The sequence below is a fragment of the Bidens hawaiensis genome, unplaced genomic scaffold, assembly GCF_021521415.1.
Source record: "Bidens hawaiensis isolate Kalapana, Puna unplaced genomic scaffold, B.hawaiensis_p1.1 tig00002307_1, whole genome shotgun sequence".
NCBI classification, from domain to species: Eukaryota; Viridiplantae; Streptophyta; class Magnoliopsida; order Asterales; family Asteraceae; genus Bidens; species Bidens hawaiensis.
This window is the reverse complement of record NW_027491124.1, coordinates 1,039,187-1,045,469: the sequence shown is the minus strand read 5'-3', so window position 1 is coordinate 1,045,469 and position 6,283 is coordinate 1,039,187. Positions and strand designations below refer to the sequence as shown.

The 6,283-nt window shown below is 36.7% G+C and overlaps 1 pseudogene across 1 annotated transcript; it reads left to right on the top strand.

The window, feature by feature from the left end:
* The first annotated feature begins 2,440 nt into the window (after nucleotides 1-2,440).
* LOC143616888 (putative alpha,alpha-trehalose-phosphate synthase [UDP-forming] 7) lies at nucleotides 2,441-5,975 on the top strand (annotated as a pseudogene). Its single transcript, XR_013150738.1, has 2 exons — nucleotides 2,441-4,418; nucleotides 5,308-5,975. The product of XR_013150738.1 is annotated as a putative alpha,alpha-trehalose-phosphate synthase [UDP-forming] 7 (transcript).
* The last annotated feature ends 308 nt before the right edge of the window (nucleotides 5,976-6,283 follow it).

Sequence of the window (6,283 nt, the reverse complement as noted above, 5' to 3'; positions counted from 1 at the left end):
GAATCTATAACGTATGTTATCATGTATATTACTAAATATTTTTTTTTTTTGCTTTTAACCACTCATGTATCACACGGGCTCTATCCTAGTAGATTAATATAACGGAAAATTCCCAAAATAACCCTATTTTGGAAAGAGATTCTAATTTTATCCCTCAAACTTAATAATTCCAAAAATGTCTCATTCTAACTCATCTTTAACCATGTGTTAGGAAATCTAAAACAACGTGTTAACACGTCGTCAAAGACGTGTTAGATTTCGTAACATGGTCAAAGATGAGTTAGGCCTCCAAACACATGGTCAACGACGTGTTAGCATCAAATGTATAGTCAAAGACATGTTAGTCTTTTGTTTGTTTGTTTGTTTTAATATTATATTATTATAACTAATTTTACTTATATTTGTTTCTTCTTTTATAACTTCTAATATTAAAATTTTTATGTTATTTTGAACATACTGAAAAGACATGCGTATTTTTATCTACATGTTGACAAAAATTTTATTTAAAACCGTGCAAGGTCAAATTTTATTGAACATTTTAATATTGATTTGACACGGCTCGAGTTGGAGTAAGTCATGTCGGTTCGTAGATAAAAATAAGCATGTCTCGTCGGTATTCGAAACAATTTAAAAATTTTTATATTAGAAGTTACAAAAGAAAAACCAAATATAGGTAAAATTAGTTATAAGATTATGATATTAAAAAAACAAACAAACAAAAGGCTAACATGTCTTTGACTATACGTTTGATGCTAACACGTCGTTAAAAATGTGTTTGGAAGCCTAACTCATCTTTGACCATGCGTTAGGAAATCTAACACGTCTTTGACGACGTGTTAGTATAACACGTCGTCAAAGACGTGTTAGATTTCCTAACGCATGGTCAAAGATGAGTTAGAAATGACCATTTTTAGAATTATTAAGTTTGAAGGATAAAATTGAAATCTCTTTTTATATAGGGAAAATCCCCAAAATAACCCATCTACAAAATGAGATTCCAACTTTTTCCCATAAACTTAATATTTTCAAAAATGGCCCTCTCTAACTCATCTTTAACCATGTATTAGGAAATCTAACGCGTCTTTGACGACATGTTAGCATAACACGTCGTCAAAGACGCGTTGGATTTCCTAACACATGATTAAATACGCTAACACGTCGTCAAAGACGCGTTAGATTTCCTAACACATGGTTAAAGATTAGTTAGGCCTCCAAACACGTAGTCAAAGATATGTTAGCATCAAACGCGTAGTCGAAGATATGTTAGCTTTTTGTTTGTTTTTTTAATATTATATTTTTATAACTAGTTTTACTTATTTTGTTTTTCTTTTATAACTTTTAATGTATAAAATTTTATATTATTTCGAATATGCCGACGATAAATGTTTACTTTTATCTACGGACCGACATAAATTTTATTTAAAACCGAGCGATGTCAAATTTTATTGAATATTTAGATATTGATTTGGCACGGCTCGAGTTTGAGTTAGTTTATGTCGGTCAGTAGGAAAAAGTAAGCATGTCTCGTCGGTATATTCGAAATAATACAAAACTTTTATATATTAAAAGTTATAAAAGAAAAACAAATATAAGTTAAACTAGTTATAAAAATATAATATTAAAAACAAAAAAACAAACATATCTTCGACTACGCGTTTGATGCTAACATATCTTTGACTACGTGTTTGGAGGCCTAACTCATGTTTAACCATGTGTTAGGAAATCTAACATGCCTTTGACGACGTGTTAGCGTCTTTAACCATGTGTTAGGAAATCTAACGCGTCTTTGACGACGTGTTATGCTAACATGTCGTCAAAGACGCGTTAGATTTTCTAATACATGATTAAAGATGAGTTAAAGACCATTTTTGAAAATATTAAATTTAAAGTATAAAGTTGGAATCTTATTTTCTAAATAGACTATTTTGAAGATTTTCCCTTTTATATAATAATATAAGGCTATTTTGAGAATTTTTTCAAGATATAACAATATAATACATTAATAATAATATCAATATGACTTCCCTTTTACATATTTCAACATCATATTCATTCATTCATTAATTTCCAAAAAACCACACATATCATTTATAACTTATGAACAAACCCTAATACCCCAATTCACAAAACACAAATCCGGCATCAAGATCCTTATTTTTCGACTCAAGATCAAGAATCAAAAGTACCCACATAGGTCTTGAATAACCACAGGTCAGCAGCTTTAGTTGAATTCATTCACTATTAGTTCTTTATGTTTGTTTTAATCTTGATCTGAGATCTTATTAAATTAGATTGATTACATGTTTAATTTCAAGTACCACTTTGTTTAATCACTTAAAAGATTCGATTGTGATTTCAAATTGATTGTTTGTGTTGTTAATCGAGATTTGACTAAAATTTGGGGGTTTTAGGTTATTGTGATCTGTAACATTTGGCGGAGTTAAAGATGCAGTCGAGGTCGTATACGAATCTTTTAGAGTTAGCTTCAGGGAATTTTCCTGTAATGGGTCGGGAACGCGAGAGACGGAAGATGCCACGCGTGATGACGGTTCCCGGGAGTATAACAGAGCTTGATGATGATCAAGCTAGCAGTGCTGCATCGGATAATCCGTCTTCACTTGCTATGGATCGAATGATTGTTGTGGCAAATCAGCTGCCGTTGAAATGTAAACGAAGAGTTGATAATAAAGGTTGGAATTTTAGTTATGATGAGGACTCACTGCTCTTGCGGATTAAAGACGGGTTTCCGGACGACATGGAGGTGTTATATGTCGGCTCGCTGACGGTTGATGTTGACCCGATTGAACAAGATGACGTGGCACAAGTGTTGTTGGAAAGATTCGGTTGTGTCCCGACTTTCCTCCCGCCTAATTTGATTGAAAAGTACTATGATGGGTTTTGTAAGAAACAGTTATGGCCTCTGTTTCATTACATGTTACCGTTTTCGGTTGAGCATGGGGGGAGGTTTGACCGGTCAATGTGGGAGGCTTATGTTGCGGCAAATAAGTTATTCTCTCAAAAGGTTATTGAAGTGATTAACCCTGAAGATGACTTTGTTTGGATACACGATTACCATTTAATGGTGTTACCTACCTTTTTAAGAAGGCGGTTTAACCGTTTAAGAATGGGCTTTTTTCTTCACAGCCCCTTTCCATCTTCTGAGATCTACCGAACACTTCCGGTTCGTGAATAAATCCTTAAAGCGTTACTGAACTCTGACCTTATCGGTTTCCACACGTTTGATTATGCGCGCCATTTTCTTTCATGCTGCAGTCGGATGTTTGGTTTGGAGTATCAGTCAAAGCGCGGGTATATCGGGCTGGATTATTATGGAAGAACGGTTGGGATTAAGATAATGCCAGTTGGAATCCACATGGGTCAAATCGAATCGGTTATGAAACTTGCTGATATAGAGTGGCAAGTCGAGGAACTTAAACGAGAATTTGACGGGAAAACCGTGTTTCTTGGAGTTGATGACATGGATGTGTTTAAAGCTATAAATTTAAAACTTTTAGCGATGGAGCAGTTGTTGAAAACGCATCCATCGTGGCAGGGTCGTGCGGTTCTTGTGCAAATCGCAAATCCCGTCAGGAGTAAAGGCGGAATTTACTTGGATGAAATGCAAGCCGAGATACAAGAAAGCTGTAAACGCATCAATAATCGGTTCGGTAATCCTGGGTATCAGCCGATCGTTTACATCGACACCCCTCTCGGGATCAACGAGCGTGTTGCTTATTACAGTATAGCCGAATGTGTTGTCGTGACAGCGGTTCGTGATGGTTTGAATTTAACTCCTTACGAATATATCGTGTGTCGTGAGGGTGTTTCAGGTTCGGATTCAAACGGGCCTAAAAAGAGTATGTTGGTTGTGTCAGAGTTTATCGGGTGTTCACTGTCTTTAAGTGGTGCGATTCGTGTGAACCCGTGGAACGTTGAAGCGACAGCTGAGGGAATGAACGAGGCTATATCCTTGAGTGAGCCAGAGAAGCAATTAAGGCACGAGAAGCATTATCGTTACGTTAGTACGCATAATGTCGGTTATTGGTCTAAAAGCTTCTTGCAAGATATGGAACGAACGTGGGCAGACCATTTTAGGAAAAGATGTTGGGGAATCGGTTCGGGTTTCGGGTCGTGGCGTTAGATCCTAATTTTAGGAAGCTTTCGATTGATAATATTGTTTCGGCTTATATAAAGGCGAAAAACCGGGCGATTTTGTTGGATTATGACGGGACTGTGATGCCTCAGAATTCGATTATTAAGACACCGAGCCGAGAAGTTATTTCAATTCTCAATACGCTTTCGGGTGATAATAATAATAAAGTGTTTATTGTCAGCGGGCGAGGTCGAGAAAGTTTAAACAAGGCGCTTTCTCCTTGCAAGAAGCTTGGGATTGCAGCCGAACATGGTTACTTCATGAGGTTTGTTTCCATGTTACTGATAAAGTTGGATTCAATTGGTGATAAGAAAATGGGCGGGTCGGGTAACTGGTCAAAATAAAATGAGAACTTGGCCTGGAAAACTTTGCTGGTTGGATGGGTTTGGGTCAAAATAGGTCGATTAACAAAAAGTGTATATATATATATATATAAATAAATAAAAAAGCACTAATTTCGTTCGTGTTAAAACGGATCATTTTAAAAAAGCATCCATTTGGTTTGGGTCAAAGCGGGTCTGATAGAGTCTAGCATCTGGACTCAAAACAAAAGATTCAATTACTGGAACAAAATAACCCGATTCGAGATGGGAGGTCTCCGATTACCCAATTCGAGATGGGAAGTCCCCAATACAAGGTTAAAGAAAACCTAATACTTATACTTAGATAATAATAAACATTGACCAAGATAAAGATATGACCATAGGCCTATTTATTCTAAATGAGTGTTGAAACTTCTCCATTGTTTTAGCCCTTGACTCCCTAAAGTAAGCCTTTTGACTTTGACTCTCCTTTGAATACTTAATTAAATGATAGACGGGAAACCGAATTTGTTCTTTAATTGACTTGACCCGTTTGGCATTGTGGGTATTAACCCGAATCTAGCTTCTATCAGGGCAATTTTAAAAAAAACGTCAGTTTGGTTCGTTCCAAAATGCATCACATTAAAAAAGCACCAATTTGGTTCAGTCATTTAAAAAGAGGATCAACTTGGACCTTTTTAAGTTAACAGGTTTTATAATAGTTGCACGTTTTCACGCATTGACAAATTTAAGTAGATCCAAATTGACCCGTTGAGTGATTTTATATGACCCAAGTTAATCCATATACACTTTATTTTTGCTCAAATCAACCATTCTTATGTGTCGTGACAGGTGGCCGGGAGACGTGGAATGGGAAACATGCGGTCACAATAATGATTTTGGATGGATGCAAATGGCTGAGCCCGTGATGAAACTATACACCGAGTCAACGGACGGGTCTTCAATTGAAACCAAGGAAAGCGCATTGGTGTGGCAGTATCGGGACGCGGACCCCGGTTCGGGTTTGCTCAGGCAAAGGAGATGTTAGATCATCTCGAGAGTGTGTTGGCAAACGAACCGGTTGCGGTCAAAAGCGGTCAATATATTGTTGAAGTCAAACCTCAAGAAGCCAGCAAAGGTCTTGTGGCAGAGAAGATATTTAAATCAATGGCTGAAAGTGGGAAGCAGGCCGATTTTGTTCTTTGTATTGGCGATGATAGATCCGATGAAGATATGTTTGAGATCATTGGTAATGCGATTTCAAGAAACTTGCTTTCGGTTAACACTAATGTGTTTGCGTGTACAGTGGGACAGAAGCCGAGTAAAGCTAAATACTATTTGGATGACACGAACGAGGTTATTTTGATGCTTGAGAATCTTGCTGAGGCCACGGATTCACCTGTCACATCCGAAGATGAAAGTGAGTAGGTCGTGTTTGTGTCTAAACGTGTTTTCAAAACGTATGTTGCTAGATGCACATTATTATTCTTAATTGGGTCAGGATTTAAGGTTGTTATCGACCGGATTTGAGGTGAGTTGGTGTTGGTTGATGCATGTTGATGTTGTTTGGACATAATCTGTAAATTCATTTGTTTTGAGGAAGGTGGTTAGCTATGTAGGTTGTGCTACCTTGGATTAGTGTTTTGTTTCCTAAGATCAACTCAAAGTGTATGATAGCATGTTTTGAAATTCATCCCAAGTTAATCACACATGCCCATAATACAACTTGTAGCCTTATCCCTTTGTATATGGAGCCAACAGTTTATAGTCATGGCATGAATTTTAAGCTGTATAGGATCCAAGCACTTTGATATATGGGAGCATTTAA